Consider the following 19,567-nt stretch of genomic DNA (forward strand, 5'->3'; position numbering starts at 1 on the left):
TGATTTGACGTATCAAAGGATTTGACGTCAAGCGTCTTTTGTACGCAAAGGCTACAGAGCCGAAATTCATTTCCTTTTCTCTGCTACAATGGCCGGCTAGACTGCAGCAAAGGAACAACCAAAGTCACCATTTCTTTTCTTCTAAAACTCAACCAAATTCCTACCAAAACTTCCATAGATTCTCACCAAACTTCACATTCGTTTAGCTTTTCACTTGGACAACAACTTAGGCTGGAAAAGGGAGGAGTTTCACGACTGTCTTCAGGCTTCATAGGGACCGAAATTTTCTGATTTGAACAGCCATCAAAGTAGGTAGCCATCTAACTTCTTAAACTTGTTTATGGAGTTTGATTTACGCATTTGAGTTGGAATCTTTACTTTAGTAGCTTGTATTGTTGGAAAAAGTGGGCTCTATGAATTCCCACTCTTGGGTTGTTGCTGATTCTGTGCTTGATGAAGTTTATGATGACGGATTAGTGTTTAAGTTAGTGTTTCGTTGAAGAAAAACTGCAGGAAACTCACGTAGAGAGCAAGGGCCAAACTTGACCATTTTGCCCCTGCTCTGTTCGGTCATTTTATTGCAGAAATTGAGGATTTAATGGCTTGATTGTGTAGTTTACATGTTGTAGAAGTTGTGTACAAAATTTCGTTGAAAAATATTGAGTTTTGGTTGCTCAAACGAATTTATTTCAAAAACTAGTAAACTGGAAAACGGTTTCGCCGTAATCCAGACCAGTGGTTGTATTTCATCCATAACTCCGTACTCCGACGTCGAAATCAGGTGCCGTTAGCGGCATTTGAAACTAGACGTTTCCATGTTTTTATCGGTGTATAATGCACGTCCTGGTTTTATGTGTGTGAGCCACACCATTCATCTGAAGTCGGCTGTCCTGTTTCTCCGTTCTGCCGAAATGATTTGATAATGCTGCAACTTGAGCCTTGATTTTGAACCAGTTGCATGCTGAAACTTGAAACGATTTCTTCTGCGAAGTTGTAGCCCTATGAATTTATTTTCTAACACTATCAACCATTCCCAATTCCGAGTTAAATTGAGAGAGTTATGATCAAAATACGGCGACTGCTCGTTTTGAAAATCTTAGATTTGGACAGATTGCCTTAAGAATTTTTCCAAATTTTGGTTGATTGAATGACCCCCCTCCCGAGGGTATTTTTTCGTGAAATTTGATAGAGAGATAACCTTCATATGGAAGTATTATACTGCAAAATTTGGTGTCAATCCAAGTCCGTTTCGGCACTTAACTAAAGGTCCAAAGTTGGAACCAAATCTGGAAATTTTGTAACAGTCTTGAATTTTTCCCAACTTTGAGCTACTATATCTTGGTGTTCGAAACTCCGATTCTTGATCCGTTTGTTCTGACCTAAACCTTACTTGTACCTCTAATTGATCTATAAATTTCAAGGGCTGGTTTACAACGAGTGAATTCTGCCGAATTTTCAAAGTTAGCGAAAAACCAATCCCGGCTCAATCCTGGGTGATTTGGAACAGCAACTTTAGGCTCATTTTTGAGCACTTTCCACTTCGATTCATGGAAAAATGTCTTCTAGGAACTTGCAGTACTTTCTAAGAGGTTTTCAACGGTATAAAGTTTTCCAATTTTCGACTTATGCCGAGTGAGTTACGATTTTTCAAAGATTCATAACAAAACTAAAAATTTTCCAACTTTCAAGGAAATAGAGTTTTTCAAGAACTCTTTATTCTTTTGCTATTATCTAAACGTTTTATCCCCGATTTCCTAGATAAAGACTTAAATATTTTTGAATGTTATTAAACCTCTCTCGAACCTCGATTTACGAGTAATTGAGGTTCATTTTCACGGAATTTCCTAGAGTAATACTAGTGAACGAATTATTCCTCGATATTTGGGATATGGGTGATAATTCACTATTATTTGCTCAGGCACGCACGAGGACCTCCAAGAGGACCCTACTGTGGAAGTTTGAACTCTTCCTCCAATTTACTTGCTTGCATAACTTGGTGAGTGTCAAGTGTATGCCTATTTGAACCCTAAAGTCTTGATTCATGCTTGATTCACCTGATTTCATGCTTAGCTTAACTGATTTTGACAAAATGGAGTCGAGTGTGTACTTGATCGCACTCGTTCTCATTTGAAACGAATGACTCATGCTTAACATGATTTGCTTGGTTTACATGACTTGAAATGTCTGCTTAAACCTATCAAATGCTTGAATACATGAAATGGTATGCTATGATTGCATACGTCGATGGAGTGAATCTCCTCGACATTTACATGACAAATGGGGGACGCCCAAACTCATAGGCCGACCTTGGAACTCGAGCCGGCATGGGCTTGGTCGGGAACCTCGGTGAGCCATGAGACTTAAATGATAAGCTTGATCTATTGAGAGATCTCGCTTGGCATACTCGTATAGTATCGCCTTATAAATGTAGTGCGGGCCCGAAGTGGTGTATGGTGGACGGATGGGAAGTAAGTGGTGAACTACGGATATGAAAATATCAATCCGGTTGACGGAGAGTCATCACGGAAAGATATATAAACGGTGTCGGCAAATGTGGAACTTAGCTCCTGAGAGCTTCTATATCCTTGAATTGTTTCTGGTTACAGTTTATTGGTGTTATTAATTACTTGCAAGATAATACCTGAATTGTTATTGGGCTTGTTATCTGAACTATGTGGTTGCATGTGTGTTCTTGGCCTCACGAGCGTTTTGCTCACCCTGTAGATTTGTTTTCCTTAACAGGATTGAACTTGGCGAGGTATTGAAGAAACCTTCCTGATACGTTTTGTTTAGGGTTTCTATTACTTTTGACTATGTTTTGGCTTTTGGATTGTATTTTGGAATCCGAATGTAACTCTTGGGGCATGATGTATATTTGGAATTTATAATGGTTGTTGAACACCCGATGTGCGGGTTGGATAACGGATGACTTTTATTAAATTTGAACGCTTCCGCATCTCTTGTATCTAAGTTATTAACCGTTTTGTGTGGTCCGGTAATAAGTTTGAATGGAATTGCTTGAGTCCTGGCGAGAGCTAGGCAGGCGTCCCGCGGATACCCTTTGGTTCGCCTTAGGGAGAAGTGGGGGCGTCACAGTTGGTATCAGAGCATAGGCTTTAGATCTTATAGTGTATCCTAGGCTTAAAATTTAGGATGCCTGACTGTGGGATTAATTTGAATATTATGTGAACTAGAGGGTCTATTGTATCCTACGGGTTAAAGAAATTGGTTACTTGAGAGTTTCTTACTTGGGACTTGTAGAAATAAAAATTGAGGAATTAGCTGATGTTATATTGAAGGAAAATATGGGATGAGAGATTAGTAGTGAAAGATTGGACGAATTTGAATTATTGTTATACTTGTAAGTGTGGAAAGAAGTGAGACAATTATTAGTGCTGGATAAAGCAGATAAGAGACCGAGATTTGATGGTCAAACTCCATGTATCGTGATTGTGAACCCAGATGAAAGAGTTTCAAAGGTATAAAATGCATTTTCCTGCTCATTTACCTCCTAGAGAAATTATGCTTTGAAATTCTAAAGGAAAAATGGGGATGTACTAGTTTTATTTTCAAACGATAATTGGAAATAATATATATATGCTTTAAGTATGTGTAATTCTTCGATTTTGGTAAATATGTGAATTTTACTTGAATTTCAATTTAAAATCTATGAATAACTGATGAGTTTGTTGAAATTTTGTATGTGATGGGCTGATACAAGGTTAAAATTTTCTAAACTAGATTTTCCCCCTTGATTGTATACTGGTGTATTCTCACACTTGAATTCATCTATGCTTTACAAAAAAAATAAATAAATAAATAATAAAAATATCTTGAATTTTCGGAAGAACGGCGAACTTATGTTTTTATAATAAAAATCTTGAACTTGATAAGATTTTTGTTACTTTAAATACTCTTCTTATCTTTTAAAATTCTTGGTTTTCAAGAAGGGTGAGCCTATCTTTAGGTGTACAGATTGAGGGAACTTTGAGATATAGAGTAACCGCATTCAAGAACACACAGTTAGTGTGAATTGACTTGGTTTCCATTTGACACGTAAGTTAGCAAGTTGTACTTATTTCTTGGGTTTGAACTTGGAGCTTGAGACTTTAACTATAAAACCCTAAGACTAGTTATTCTTGGAGATGATGGTGCTCTGGTTGGTGGCTTGCTTATTAAAGATTTTGAACTTCGAATGGATAACCTTTGGTTTCCGCTTGTGTTATGGTTTGATTGGATCTAATTTCGTAAAGGCGTGTGATCTGATTGAAATTAGTGATATTCGGACCCATTGGTTTAATTAAGGACTTAGGAAGGGTGGTGCACGCCGTGAGACCTTTTGTATCCCGCTTGCATATACTTCTACATTTTGTGACCCTTAATTGCCTATATACAGTATTTGACATATTGGGCTTGTTTTGTGACTTCTTAACTCGTACTATAACCTTCGATACATGTAAAGAATCATGTCTTGATTCTAAATATTTTTGTAACTTGTATATGCATTAAGTTCTTTTATGATTAATTATTCCTTTTCTTGCGCTTATAGACTCCTATTAAGTATGGTAGCAGGAATAGGAAAAAGGGGTCGTGGCCGAGGACTTAGACAACCCTGTACTCGTGAGAAAAATTGATGGATAGTCTTATATAATTTAATGAGATTCTAGTACTGAATATGAATCGAGAAAAAAACCAGAAGATTAGATCTACCAGTGTATAATGGATTAACCTAGTTGGGAACTTGTGAGATTTTCCTGTGTGAAATTTTAATAACTGCTTTATACGTATATTATGATTGGTCCTGTGGCCATATTTCAACTTTTGTGAAAGTTTGAACTCCAAAAGTATTTCGTGGGTTGGTGAGATGACCTGAACTCATTACCAATTTGTTCTACTTGAACAAAAGCACTTTCAATTTTACTTGACTAATACTATACCCAGATTCACTTGTTTTACTTTTCACAAAATTTATATATATATATATATATATATATATATATATATGTATATGTATACACATTACACATTTTGAACTCGTTTGAAACTCGAAATCAGATAGAGTTCAAGTTCGAATCTTTCTTAGGAACATGAATGCCTATTTGTTATGAATCAGATATTAGAAATGATTGGATTTTATGTACCAGTAGAGTTAACTCTTGGTTGGATAAAAGGGTGGTAAAGGTATTGGATCACAGGTTATGCGAATATGAACCTACATGTTTACCTATCTTTCTTAAAGGCATTTTCTAAAATATACGCCTTACTCGAACATAGATTTAACTCGAAACTTTGAGGAAAAGTGTTGGAACACCCTCCATGTATATGTTATGATTATTATGTATATGTTTTAAAAATCATGCATTAAGTTGCATGATTAATATTCTTAAATCTATTTGAGAGATTTTAAATATGTATTGATGATTGTGGTTAAACATTATTTGAAATCTCTTACTAAGAAAATTTAGTTTTGGGTCCTGAAGAAAAATTTGTATCTTTAACTCTAATTTTGAAAATTTTGAATCGCATTTTGCCACAGATACATTCAAAATACATCAAAAGTCTTGACCTTATCTTGTAAGTCATGATTGGTTTGATTTAGACAAAATTTTGAGGAAAGGGATTTTGGTCCTGCTAGTGCGTAACAGTTTTTTTTTTAGGATTTGGAACTTGTTTCATATGGCGTGTAATTTATGGTTTCACTACACACAGGAGTAAAACCTTAGAATGGAAGTACATATCATTATATCAAGAGGTATTACTTTAGTCGTGTGTGTGGATTTTCTTAAGTACCATTCGAGGAGAGGGAAGATTAAATATACCTGGATGACTTAGATGCGTGAGAATTTACAGGTTGTGGATAGTTGAGTTTCAAATTCTGATTTGCTACTTATTTAGATGCTTGAGCTGTTGATAGGCTAACAGTCAGGATTAAGAAAATAGATGAATGAAAAGTTTGGAAGAGATGCGTATAGAAATAGAAATTCTTCACAAGGAGTTGGAATTCCAAACTAAATTGGCTGAATTCTGGAAAAAAAAAATCGAGAACTTAGGGTTGATGATGGGATCCAATGTTTAATCGCCAATTTGAGATATTAAAAGTTGTGAGATTTGGGTGAGTGAAAGGAAATATTTGATGGCTTGAATGAGCCTAACGATTAGGGACCGGATGTTATATTTGGAATGGACGCTTGAGGCTATATATACATAGATTATTGAGATTTGAACGATGAGACTATTAAGAACAAATACTCCATAGCCTCACATAAACGAGAATTATAATCAAGGGTCAAGAGCAGCGAATAAGAGATTTAAAGTAGAGTTACTACCAACCGGGAATCCTAGAAACTGATGTGCTTAACCACTTCCAATTCAAGATGGGGATGCTTGAATTTTCAGTTATGCCAATTGGGTTGACTAATGTATTAGCAGCAATTATTGCATTAATGCATCAAGGTTTTAAATCGTAATAGGATTAATCTATGATGGCATTTATTGATGATGTATTGATATACCCTAAAGTTTGAGAAGATCATGAAAAAAATACCTGATGGTAGTTTTACAAACCCCGAGAGAACGCTAACTTTTGTTAAGTCCAATAAATGTGAGTTCAATGGGAAGAAATAGCCTTTCTAAGTTATATAATATCTAAGGAAGAAATTGTTGTTAACTCAGCTTAAGTGGAAGCTGTTTAAGAGGAAATGACTAGAAAATCCTACCGAAATTTGGAGTTCTTAGAGGTAGTCGAATATTTCCTTGGTTTGATCAGGGGCTTCTAAGGATACGAGACTTGGCAAGTTATTTGAGATTCTAAATGTGAGGAAGAATTTGAAGGTGAAAATCGTTTAATCAGTGCACTTGTGTTGGCTTTACCGAGCGGATGAGGTGATTTTGTGATTTATACAGATGGTTCAAAGGATGGGTTAGAATATATATTAATAATATATGATGAGGTAATTGTATATGCCTTCTGAAAGTTAAAATTTCCCGGAAGAAAGTAATCAACTCATGATTTGGAGTGAGTTGGAAAATGTAAGTCAATGATTGATCTGATAGGCTTAACCATGAAGGAAATGATATTGTTCTAAATATGAATTTCGAGGACGAAATTCCTTTCAAGAAGGGGAGGATGTGAGGACCCGAAAATTTTCTTATTTTTTTTTATAGAATATTACTGGAATATTTAAATGATTATTCACTCATTTTTTTCGAATTATTTATTTCGACCATTTTAAATCCATTTATATGGAATGACACCTCTGTATATTTTTAAAGCGTTTTGTTGAAAAATTCGCTTTTCGAAAATTTGTTTAGTCCGGAATGACGGGTACACGTTTTTCTAGGCTATACTTGAATCGGGAGTGTATTAATATTGGAGAATTAAGAACGATCAATAATAGATTAAGAAAGGTTAATGGAGGAATTTATACTCAATTCACGTGAGTACTCGTAAAATTCCATTATTTTAAAATCCCTAATTTTGGCTAAAATAATTATTTATTTGGATTTTTGCCACGAATAATATTTTCTAGCCTATTAGACCTAAGTACATTGTTTTATAGCTTCGTTATATTTTTTTAAAGTGTCTCGTTTCAAAAATTATTTTCTTATAAGCTTGTTTAGTGAAAAGGTGAAAACGTGTCCAAACACTTTAGCCAATTGGGATTACAATAAGCTAAAAATTTAAGACCTATACAATGGACCTAAAATAGACAATTTTAGATTTAAACACACAAGTAATAACTAGTGGTACGATCGTTATAAGAATTTTTCAAAGGTTTTAATTTTTATTACGCCTAAATTAGAAATACGTGTTTTCACGTGCGCGCTTAATTGAGGGACTTTGGACCATTATTTTGGGACAATTAAGAATGAATAGTATTTATATGAATGTAAGGGCCCTAGAGGTTTAGTGCACTAGTGCAACAAACGTAAGAGAAATCGGATACAAAACGCGCGCGTAGGGTACTAGTTAAAAATTGATTTGACGTATCAAAGGATTTGACGTCAAGCGTCTTTTGTACGCAAAGGCTACAGAGCCGAAATTCATTTCCTTTTCTCTGCTACAATGGCCGGCTAGACTGCAGCAAAGGAACAACCAAAGTCACCATTTCTTTTCTTCTAAAACTCAACCAAATTCCTACCAAAACTTCCATAGATTCTCACCAAACTTCACATTCGTTTAGCTTTTCACTTGGACAACAACTTAGGCTGGAAAAGGGAGGAGTTTCACGACTGTCTTCAGGCTTCATAGGGACCGAAATTTTCTGATTTGAACAGCCATCAAAGTAGGTAGCCATCTAACTTCTTAAACTTGTTTATGGAGTTTGATTTACGCATTTGAGTTGGAATCTTTACTTTAGTAGCTTGTATTGTTGGAAAAAGTGGGCTCTATGAATTCCCACTCTTGGGTTGTTGCTGATTCTGTGCTTGATGAAGTTTATGATGACGGATTAGTGTTTAAGTTAGTGTTTCGTTGAAGAAAAACTGCAGGAAACTCACGTAGAGAGCAAGGGCCAAACTTGACCATTTTACCCCTGCTCTGTTCGGTCATTTTATTGCAGAAATTGAGGATTTAATGGCTTGATTGTGTAGTTTACATGTTGTAGAAGTTGTGTACAAAATTTCGTTGAAAAATATTGAGTTTTGGTTGCTCAAACGAATTTATTTCAAAAACTAGTAAACTGGAAAACGGTTTCGCCGTAATCCAGACCAGTGGTTGTATTTCATCCATAACTCCGTACTCCAACGTCGAAATCAGGTGCCGTTAGCGGCATTTGAAACTAGACGTTTCCATGTTTTTATCGGTGTATAATGCACGTCCTGGTTTTATGTGTGTGAGCCACACCATTCATCTGAAGTCGGCTGTCCTGTTTCTCCGTTCTGCCGAAATGATTTGATAATGCTGCAACTTGAGCCTTGATTTTGAACCAGTTGCATGCTGAAACTTGAAACGATTTCTTCTGCGAAGTTGTAGCCCTATGAATTTATTTTCTAACACTATCAACCATTCCCAATTCCGAGTTAAATTGAGAGAGTTATGATCAAAATACGGCGACTGCTCGTTTTGAAAATCTTAGATTTGGACAGATTGCCTTAAGAATTTTTCCAAACTTTGGTTGATTGAATGACCCCCCTCCCGAGGGTATTTTTCCGTGAAATTTGATAGAGAGATAACCTTCATATGGAAGTATTATACTGCAAACTTTGGTGTCAATCCAAGTCCGTTTCGGCACTTAACTAAAGGTCCAAAGTTGGAACCAAATCTGGAAATTTTGTAACAGTCTTGAATTTTTCCCAACTTTGAGCTACTATATCTTGGTGTTCGAAACTCCGATTCTTGATCCGTTTGTTCTGACCTAAACCTTACTTGTACCTCTAATTGATCTATAAATTTCAAGGGCTGGTTTACAACGAGTGAATTCTGCCGAATTTTCAAAGTTAGCGAAAAACCAATCCCGGCTCAATCCTGGGTGATTTGGAACAGCAACTTTAGGCTCATTTTTGAGCACTTTCCACTTCGATTCATGGAAAAATGTCTTCTAGGAACTTGCAGTACTTTCTAAGAGGTTTTCAACGGTATAAAGTTTTCCAATTTTCGACTTATGCCGAGTGAGTTACGATTTTTCAAAGATTCATAACAAAACTAAAAATTTTCCAACTTTCAAGGAAATAGAGTTTTTCAAGAACTCTTTATTCTTTTGCTATTATCTAAACGTTTTATCCCCGATTTCCTAGATAAAGACTTAAATATTTTTGAATGTTATTAAACCTCTCTCGAACCTCGATTTACGAGTAATTGAGGTTCATTTTCACGGAATTTCCTAGAGTAATACTAGTGAACGAATTATTCCTCGATATTTGGGATATGGGTGATAATTCACTATTATTTGCTCAGGCACGCACGAGGACCTCCAAGAGGACCCTACTGTGGAAGTTTGAACTCTTCCTCCAATTTACTTGCTTGCATAACTTGGTGAGTGTCAAGTGTATGCCTATTTGAACCCTAAAGTCTTGATTCATGCTTGATTCACCTGATTTCATGCTTAGCTTAACTGATTTTGACAAAATGGAGTCGAGTGTGTACTTGATCGCACTCGTTCTCATTTGAAACGAATGACTCATGCTTAACATGATTTGCTTGGTTTACATGACTTGAAATGTCTGCTTAAACCTATCAAATGCTTGAATACATGAAATGGTATGCTATGATTGCATACGTCGATGGAGTGAATCTCCTCGACATTTACATGACAAATGGGGGACGCCCAAACTCATAGGCCGACCTTGGAACTCGAGCCGGCATGGGCTTGGTCGGGAACCTCGGTGAGCCATGAGACTTAAATGATAAGCTTGATCTATTGAGAGATCTCGCTTGGCATACTCGTATAGTATCGCCTTATAAATGTAGTGCGGGCCCGAAGTGGTGTATGGTGGACGGATGGGAAGTAAGTGGTGAACTACGGATATGAAAATATCAATCCGGTTGACGGAGAGTCATCACGGAAAGATATATAAACGGTGTCGGCAAATGTGGAACTTAGCTCCTGAGAGCTTCTATATCCTTGAATTGTTTCTGGTTACAGTTTATTGGTGTTATTAATTACTTGCAAGATAATACCTGAATTGTTATTGGGCTTGTTATCTGAACTATGTGGTTGCATGTGTGTTCTTGGCCTCACGAGCGTTTTGCTCACCCTGTAGATTTGTTTTCCTTAACAGGATTGAACTTGGCGAGGTATTGAAGAAACCTTCCTGATACGTTTTGTTTAGGGTTTCTATTACTTTTGACTATGTTTTGGCTTTTGGATTGTATTTTGGAATCCGAATGTAACTCTTGGGGCATGATGTATATTTGGAATTTATAATGGTTGTTGAACACCCGATGTGCGGGTTGGATAACGGATGACTTTTATTAAATTTGAACGCTTCCGCATCTCTTGTATCTAAGTTATTAACCGTTTTGTGTGGTCCGGTAATAAGTTTGAATGGAATTGCTTGAGTCCTGGCGAGAGCTAGGCAGGCGTCCCGCGGATACCCTTTGGTTCGCCTTAGGGAGAAGTGGGGGCGTCACAGTTGGTATCAGAGCATAGGCTTTAGATCTTATAGTGTATCCTAGGCTTAAAATTTAGGATGCCTGACTGTGGGATTAATTTGAATATTATGTGAACTAGAGGGTCTATTGTATCCTACGGGTTAAAGAAATTGGTTACTTGAGAGTTTCTTACTTGGGACTTGTAGAAATAAAAATTGAGGAATTAGCTGATGTTATATTGAAGGAAAATATGGGATGAGAGATTAGTAGTGAAAGATTGGACGAATTTGAATTATTGTTATACTTGTAAGTGTGGAAAGAAGTGAGACAATTATTAGTGCTGGATAAAGCAGATAAGAGACCGAGATTTGATGGTCAAACTCCATGTATCGTGATTGTGAACCCAGATGAAAGAGTTTCAAAGGTATAAAATGCATTTTCCTGCTCATTTACCTCCTAGAGAAATTATGCTTTGAAATTCTAAAGGAAAAATGGGGATGTACTAGTTTTATTTTCAAACGATAATTGGAAATAATATATATATGCTTTAAGTATGTGTAATTCTTCGATTTTGGTAAATATGTGAATTTTACTTGAATTTCAATTTAAAATCTATGAATAACTGATGAGTTTGTTGAAATTTTGTATGTGATGGGCTGATACAAGGTTAAAATTTTCTAAACTAGATTTTCCCCCTTGATTGTATACTGGTGTATTCTCACACTTGAATTCATCTATGCTTTACAAAAAAAATAAATAAATAAATAATAAAAATATCTTGAATTTTCGGAAGAACGGCGAACTTATGTTTTTATAATAAAAATCTTGAACTTGATAAGATTTTTGTTACTTTAAATACTCTTCTTATCTTTTAAAATTCTTGGTTTTCAAGAAGGGTGAGCCTATCTTTAGGTGTACAGATTGAGGGAACTTTGAGATATAGAGTAACCGCATTCAAGAACACACAGTTAGTGTGAATTGACTTGGTTTCCATTTGACACGTAAGTTAGCAAGTTGTACTTATTTCTTGGGTTTGAACTTGGAGCTTGAGACTTTAACTATAAAACCCTAAGACTAGTTATTCTTGGAGATGATGGTGCTCTGGTTGGTGGCTTGCTTATTAAAGATTTTGAACTTCGAATGGATAACCTTTGGTTTCCGCTTGTGTTATGGTTTGATTGGATCTAATTTCGTAAAGGCGTGTGATCTGATTGAAATTAGTGATATTCGGACCCATTGGTTTAATTAAGGACTTAGGAAGGGTGGTGCACGCCGTGAGACCTTTTGTATCCCGCTTGCATATACTTCTACATTTTGTGACCCTTAATTGCCTATATACAGTATTTGACATATTGGGCTTGTTTTGTGACTTCTTAACTCGTACTATAACCTTCGATACATGTAAAGAATCATGTCTTGATTCTAAATATTTTTGTAACTTGTATATGCATTAAGTTCTTTTATGATTAATTATTCCTTTTCTTGCGCTTATAGACTCCTATTAAGTATGGTAGCAGGAATAGGAAAAAGGGGTCGTGGCCGAGGACTTAGACAACCCTGTACTCGTGAGAAAAATTGATGGATAGTCTTATATAATTTAATGAGATTCTAGTACTGAATATGAATCGAGAAAAAAACCAGAAGATTAGATCTACCAGTGTATAATGGATTAACCTAGTTGGGAACTTGTGAGATTTTCCTGTGTGAAATTTTAATAACTGCTTTATACGTATATTATGATTGGTCCTGTGGCCATATTTCAACTTTTGTGAAAGTTTGAACTCCAAAAGTATTTCGTGGGTTGGTGAGATGACCTGAACTCATTACCAATTTGTTCTACTTGAACAAAAGCACTTTCAATTTTACTTGACTAATACTATACCCAGATTCACTTGTTTTACTTTTCACAAAATTTATATATATATATATATATATATATATATATATATGTATATGTATACACATTACACATTTTGAACTCGTTTGAAACTCGAAATCAGATAGAGTTCAAGTTCGAATCTTTCTTAGGAACATGAATGCCTATTTGTTATGAATCAGATATTAGAAATGATTGGATTTTATGTACCAGTAGAGTTAACTCTTGGTTGGATAAAAGGGTGGTAAAGGTATTGGATCACAGGTTATGCGAATATGAACCTACATGTTTACCTATCTTTCTTAAAGGCATTTTCTAAAATATACGCCTTACTCGAACATAGATTTAACTCGAAACTTTGAGGAAAAGTGTTGGAACACCCTCCATGTATATGTTATGATTATTATGTATATGTTTTAAAAATCATGCATTAAGTTGCATGATTAATATTCTTAAATCTATTTGAGAGATTTTAAATATGTATTGATGATTGTGGTTAAACATTATTTGAAATCTCTTACTAAGAAAATTTAGTTTTGGGTCCTGAAGAAAAATTTGTATCTTTAACTCTAATTTTGAAAATTTTGAATCGCATTTTGCCACAGATACATTCAAAATACATCAAAAGTCTTGACCTTATCTTGTAAGTCATGATTGGTTTGATTTAGACAAAATTTTGAGGAAAGGGATTTTGGTCCTGCTAGTGCGTAACAGTTTTTTTTTTAGGATTTGGAACTTGTTTCATATGGCGTGTAATTTATGGTTTCACTACACACAGGAGTAAAACCTTAGAATGGAAGTACATATCATTATATCAAGAGGTATTACTTTAGTCGTGTGTGTGGATTTTCTTAAGTACCATTCGAGGAGAGGGAAGATTAAATATACCTGGATGACTTAGATGCGTGAGAATTTACAGGTTGTGGATAGTTGAGTTTCAAATTCTGATTTGCTACTTATTTAGATGCTTGAGCTGTTGATAGGCTAACAGTCAGGATTAAGAAAATAGATGAATGAAAAGTTTGGAAGAGATGCGTATAGAAATAGAAATTCTTCACAAGGAGTTGGAATTCCAAACTAAATTGGCTGAATTCTGGAAAAAAAAAATCGAGAACTTAGGGTTGATGATGGGATCCAATGTTTAATCGCCAATTTGAGATATTAAAAGTTGTGAGATTTGGGTGAGTGAAAGGAAATATTTGATGGCTTGAATGAGCCTAACGATTAGGGACCGGATGTTATATTTGGAATGGACGCTTGAGGCTATATATACATAGATTATTGAGATTTGAACGATGAGACTATTAAGAACAAATACTCCATAGCCTCACATAAACGAGAATTATAATCAAGGGTCAAGAGCAGCGAATAAGAGATTTAAAGTAGAGTTACTACCAACCGGGAATCCTAGAAACTGATGTGCTTAACCACTTCCAATTCAAGATGGGGATGCTTGAATTTTCAGTTATGCCAATTGGGTTGACTAATGTATTAGCAGCAATTATTGCATTAATGCATCAAGGTTTTAAATCGTAATAGGATTAATCTATGATGGCATTTATTGATGATGTATTGATATACCCTAAAGTTTGAGAAGATCATGAAAAAAATACCTGATGGTAGTTTTACAAACCCCGAGAGAACGCTAACTTTTGTTAAGTCCAATAAATGTGAGTTCAATGGGAAGAAATAGCCTTTCTAAGTTATATAATATCTAAGGAAGAAATTGTTGTTAACTCAGCTTAAGTGGAAGCTGTTTAAGAGGAAATGACTAGAAAATCCTACCGAAATTTGGAGTTCTTAGAGGTAGTCGAATATTTCCTTGGTTTGATCAGGGGCTTCTAAGGATACGAGACTTGGCAAGTTATTTGAGATTCTAAATGTGAGGAAGAATTTGAAGGTGAAAATCGTTTAATCAGTGCACTTGTGTTGGCTTTACCGAGCGGATGAGGTGATTTTGTGATTTATACAGATGGTTCAAAGGATGGGTTAGAATATATATTAATAATATATGATGAGGTAATTGTATATGCCTTCTGAAAGTTAAAATTTCCCGGAAGAAAGTAATCAACTCATGATTTGGAGTGAGTTGGAAAATGTAAGTCAATGATTGATCTGATAGGCTTAACCATGAAGGAAATGATATTGTTCTAAATATGAATTTCGAGGACGAAATTCCTTTCAAGAAGGGGAGGATGTGAGGACCCGAAAATTTTCTTATTTTTTTTTATAGAATATTACTGGAATATTTAAATGATTATTCACTCATTTTTTTCGAATTATTTATTTCGACCATTTTAAATCCATTTATATGGAATGACACCTCTGTATATTTTTAAAGCGTTTTGTTGAAAAATTCGCTTTTCGAAAATTTGTTTAGTCCGGAATGACGGGTACACGTTTTTCTAGGCTATACTTGAATCGGGAGTGTATTAATATTGGAGAATTAAGAACGATCAATAATAGATTAAGAAAGGTTAATGGAGGAATTTATACTCAATTCACGTGAGTACTCGTAAAATTCCATTATTTTAAAATCCCTAATTTTGGCTAAAATAATTATTTATTTGGATTTTTGCCACGAATAATATTTTCTAGCCTATTAGACCTAAGTACATTGTTTTATAGCTTCGTTATATTTTTTTAAAGTGTCTCGTTTCAAAAATTATTTTCTTATAAGCTTGTTTAGTGAAAAGGTGAAAACGTGTCCAAACACTTTAGCCAATTGGGATTACAATAAGCTAAAAATTTAAGACCTATACAATGGACCTAAAATAGACAATTTTAGATTTAAACACACAAGTAATAACTAGTGGTACGATCGTTATAAGAATTTTTCAAAGGTTTTAATTTTTATTACGCCTAAATTAGAAATACGTGTTTTCACGTGCGCGCTTAATTGAGGGACTTTGGACCATTATTTTGGGACAATTAAGAATGAATAGTATTTATATGAATGTAAGGGCCCTAGAGGTTTAGTGCACTAGTGCAACAAACGTAAGAGAAATCGGATACAAAACGCGCGCGTAGGGTACTAGTTAAAAATTGATTTGACGTATCAAAGGATTTGACGTCAAGCGTCTTTTGTACGCAAAGGCTACAGAGCCGAAATTCATTTCCTTTTCTCTGCTACAATGGCCGGCTAGACTGCAGCAAAGGAACAACCAAAGTCACCATTTCTTTTCTTCTAAAACTCAACCAAATTCCTACCAAAACTTCCATAGATTCTCACCAAACTTCACATTCGTTTAGCTTTTCACTTGGACAACAACTTAGGCTGGAAAAGGGAGGAGTTTCACGACTGTCTTCAGGCTTCATAGGGACCGAAATTTTCTGATTTGAACAGCCATCAAAGTAGGTAGCCATCTAACTTCTTAAACTTGTTTATGGAGTTTGATTTACGCATTTGAGTTGGAATCTTTACTTTAGTAGCTTGTATTGTTGGAAAAAGTGGGCTCTATGAATTCCCACTCTTGGGTTGTTGCTGATTCTGTGCTTGATGAAGTTTATGATGACGGATTAGTGTTTAAGTTAGTGTTTCGTTGAAGAAAAACTGCAGGAAACTCACGTAGAGAGCAAGGGCCAAACTTGACCATTTTACCCCTGCTCTGTTCGGTCATTTTATTGCAGAAATTGAGGATTTAATGGCTTGATTGTGTAGTTTACATGTTGTAGAAGTTGTGTACAAAATTTCGTTGAAAAATATTGAGTTTTGGTTGCTCAAACGAATTTATTTCAAAAACTAGTAAACTGGAAAACGGTTTCGCCGTAATCCAGACCAGTGGTTGTATTTCATCCATAACTCCGTACTCCAACGTCGAAATCAGGTGCCGTTAGCGGCATTTGAAACTAGACGTTTCCATGTTTTTATCGGTGTATAATGCACGTCCTGGTTTTATGTGTGTGAGCCACACCATTCATCTGAAGTCGGCTGTCCTGTTTCTCCGTTCTGCCGAAATGATTTGATAATGCTGCAACTTGAGCCTTGATTTTGAACCAGTTGCATGCTGAAACTTGAAACGATTTCTTCTGCGAAGTTGTAGCCCTATGAATTTATTTTCTAACACTATCAACCATTCCCAATTCCGAGTTAAATTGAGAGAGTTATGATCAAAATACGGCGACTGCTCGTTTTGAAAATCTTAGATTTGGACAGATTGCCTTAAGAATTTTTCCAAACTTTGGTTGATTGAATGACCCCCCTCCCGAGGGTATTTTTCCGTGAAATTTGATAGAGAGATAACCTTCATATGGAAGTATTATACTGCAAACTTTGGTGTCAATCCAAGTCCGTTTCGGCACTTAACTAAAGGTCCAAAGTTGGAACCAAATCTGGAAATTTTGTAACAGTCTTGAATTTTTCCCAACTTTGAGCTACTATATCTTGGTGTTCGAAACTCCGATTCTTGATCCGTTTGTTCTGACCTAAACCTTACTTGTACCTCTAATTGATCTATAAATTTCAAGGGCTGGTTTACAACGAGTGAATTCTGCCGAATTTTCAAAGTTAGCGAAAAACCAATCCCGGCTCAATCCTGGGTGATTTGGAACAGCAACTTTAGGCTCATTTTTGAGCACTTTCCACTTCGATTCATGGAAAAATGTCTTCTAGGAACTTGCAGTACTTTCTAAGAGGTTTTCAACGGTATAAAGTTTTCCAATTTTCGACTTATGCCGAGTGAGTTACGATTTTTCAAAGATTCATAACAAAACTAAAAATTTTCCAACTTTCAAGGAAATAGAGTTTTTCAAGAACTCTTTATTCTTTTGCTATTATCTAAACGTTTTATCCCCGATTTCCTAGATAAAGACTTAAATATTTTTGAATGTTATTAAACCTCTCTCGAACCTCGATTTACGAGTAATTGAGGTTCATTTTCACGGAATTTCCTAGAGTAATACTAGTGAACGAATTATTCCTCGATATTTGGGATATGGGTGATAATTCACTATTATTTGCTCAGGCACGCACGAGGACCTCCAAGAGGACCCTACTGTGGAAGTTTGAACTCTTCCTCCAATTTACTTGCTTGCATAACTTGGTGAGTGTCAAGTGTATGCCTATTTGAACCCTAAAGTCTTGATTCATGCTTGATTCACCTGATTTCATGCTTAGCTTAACTGATTTTGACAAAATGGAGTCGAGTGTGTACTTGATCGCACTCGTTCTCATTTGAAACGAATGACTCATGCTTAACATGATTTGCTTGGTTTACATGACTTGAAATGTCTGCTTAAACCTATCAAATGCTTGAATACATGAAATGGTATGCTATGATTGCATACGTCGATGGAGTGAATCTCCTCGACATTTACATGACAAATGGGGGACGCCCAAACTCATAGGCCGACCTTGGAACTCGAGCCGGCATGGGCTTGGTCGGGAACCTCGGTGAGCCATGAGACTTAAATGATAAGCTTGATCTATTGAGAGATCTCGCTTGGCATACTCGTATAGTATCGCCTTATAAATGTAGTGCGGGCCCGAAGTGGTGTATGGTGGACGGATGGGAAGTAAGTGGTGAACTACGGATATGAAAATATCAATCCGGTTGACGGAGAGTCATCACGGAAAGATATATAAACGGTGTCGGCAAATGTGGAACTTAGCTCCTGAGAGCTTCTATATCCTTGAATTGTTTCTGGTTACAGTTTATTGGTGTTATTAATTACTTGCAAGATAATACCTGAATTGTTATTGGGCTTGTTATCTGAACTATGTGGTTGCATGTGTGTTCTTGGCCTCACGAGCGTTTTGCTCACCCTGTAGATTTGTTTTCCTTAACAGGATTGAACTTGGCGAGGTATTGAAGAAACCTTCCTGATACGTTTTGTTTAGGGTTTCTATTACTTTTGACTATGTTTTGGCTTTTGGATTGTATTTTGGAATCCGAATGTAACTCTTGGGGCATGATGTATATTTGGAATTTATAATGGTTGTTGAACACCCGATGTGCGGGTTGGATAACGGATGACTTTTATTAAATTTGAACGCTTCCGCATCTCTTGTATCTAAGTTATTAACCGTTTTGTGTGGTCCGGTAATAAGTTTGAATGGAATTGCTTGAGTCCTGGCGAGAGCTAGGCAGGCGTCCCGCGGATACCCTTTGGTTCGCCTTAGGGAGAAGTGGGGGCGTCACAGTTGGTATCAGAGCATAGGCTTTAGATCTTATAGTGTATCCTAGGCTTAAAATTTAGGATGCCTGACTGTGGGATTAATTTGAATATTATGTGAACTAGAGGGTCTATTGTATCCTACGGGTTAAAGAAATTGGTTACTTGAGAGTTTCTTACTTGGGACTTGTAGAAATAAAAATTGAGGAATTAGCTGATGTTATATTGAAGGAAAATATGGGATGAGAGATTAGTAGTGAAAGATTGGACGAATTTGAATTATTGTTATACTTGTAAGTGTGGAAAGAAGTGAGACAATTATTAGTGCTGGATAAAGCAGATAAGAGACCGAGATTTGATGGTCAAACTCCATGTATCGTGATTGTGAACCCAGATGAAAGAGTTTCAAAGGTATAAAATGCATTTTCCTGCTCATTTACCTCCTAGAGAAATTATGCTTTGAAATTCTAAAGGAAAAATGGGGATGTACTAGTTTTATTTTCAAACGATAATTGGAAATAATATATATATGCTTTAAGTATGTG

General features: G+C 35.8%; 3 long non-coding RNA genes across 3 annotated transcripts; all 3 read left to right on the forward strand.

The window, feature by feature from the left end:
- The first annotated feature begins 279 nt into the window (after nt 1-279).
- Nucleotides 280-2,953, forward strand: LOC113755134. The gene is made up of 3 exons (XR_003465583.1): nt 280-312; nt 1,919-1,996; nt 2,743-2,953. It is a non-coding gene; the product is annotated as an uncharacterized LOC113755134 (long non-coding RNA).
- Nucleotides 2,954-8,256: 5,303 nt separating this feature from the next.
- Nucleotides 8,257-10,930, forward strand: LOC113755132. Its single transcript, XR_003465581.1, has 3 exons — nt 8,257-8,289; nt 9,896-9,973; nt 10,720-10,930. It is a non-coding gene; the product is annotated as an uncharacterized LOC113755132 (long non-coding RNA).
- A 5,303-nt stretch (nt 10,931-16,233) lies between these two features.
- On the forward strand, nt 16,234-18,907 carry LOC113755133. The gene is made up of 3 exons (XR_003465582.1): nt 16,234-16,266; nt 17,873-17,950; nt 18,697-18,907. It is a non-coding gene; the product is annotated as an uncharacterized LOC113755133 (long non-coding RNA).
- The last annotated feature ends 660 nt before the right edge of the window (nt 18,908-19,567 follow it).

The sequence above is a fragment of the Coffea eugenioides genome, unplaced genomic scaffold (assembly GCF_003713205.1).
Source record: "Coffea eugenioides isolate CCC68of unplaced genomic scaffold, Ceug_1.0 ScVebR1_1232;HRSCAF=2052, whole genome shotgun sequence".
Classification (NCBI taxonomy): domain Eukaryota; kingdom Viridiplantae; phylum Streptophyta; class Magnoliopsida; order Gentianales; family Rubiaceae; genus Coffea; species Coffea eugenioides.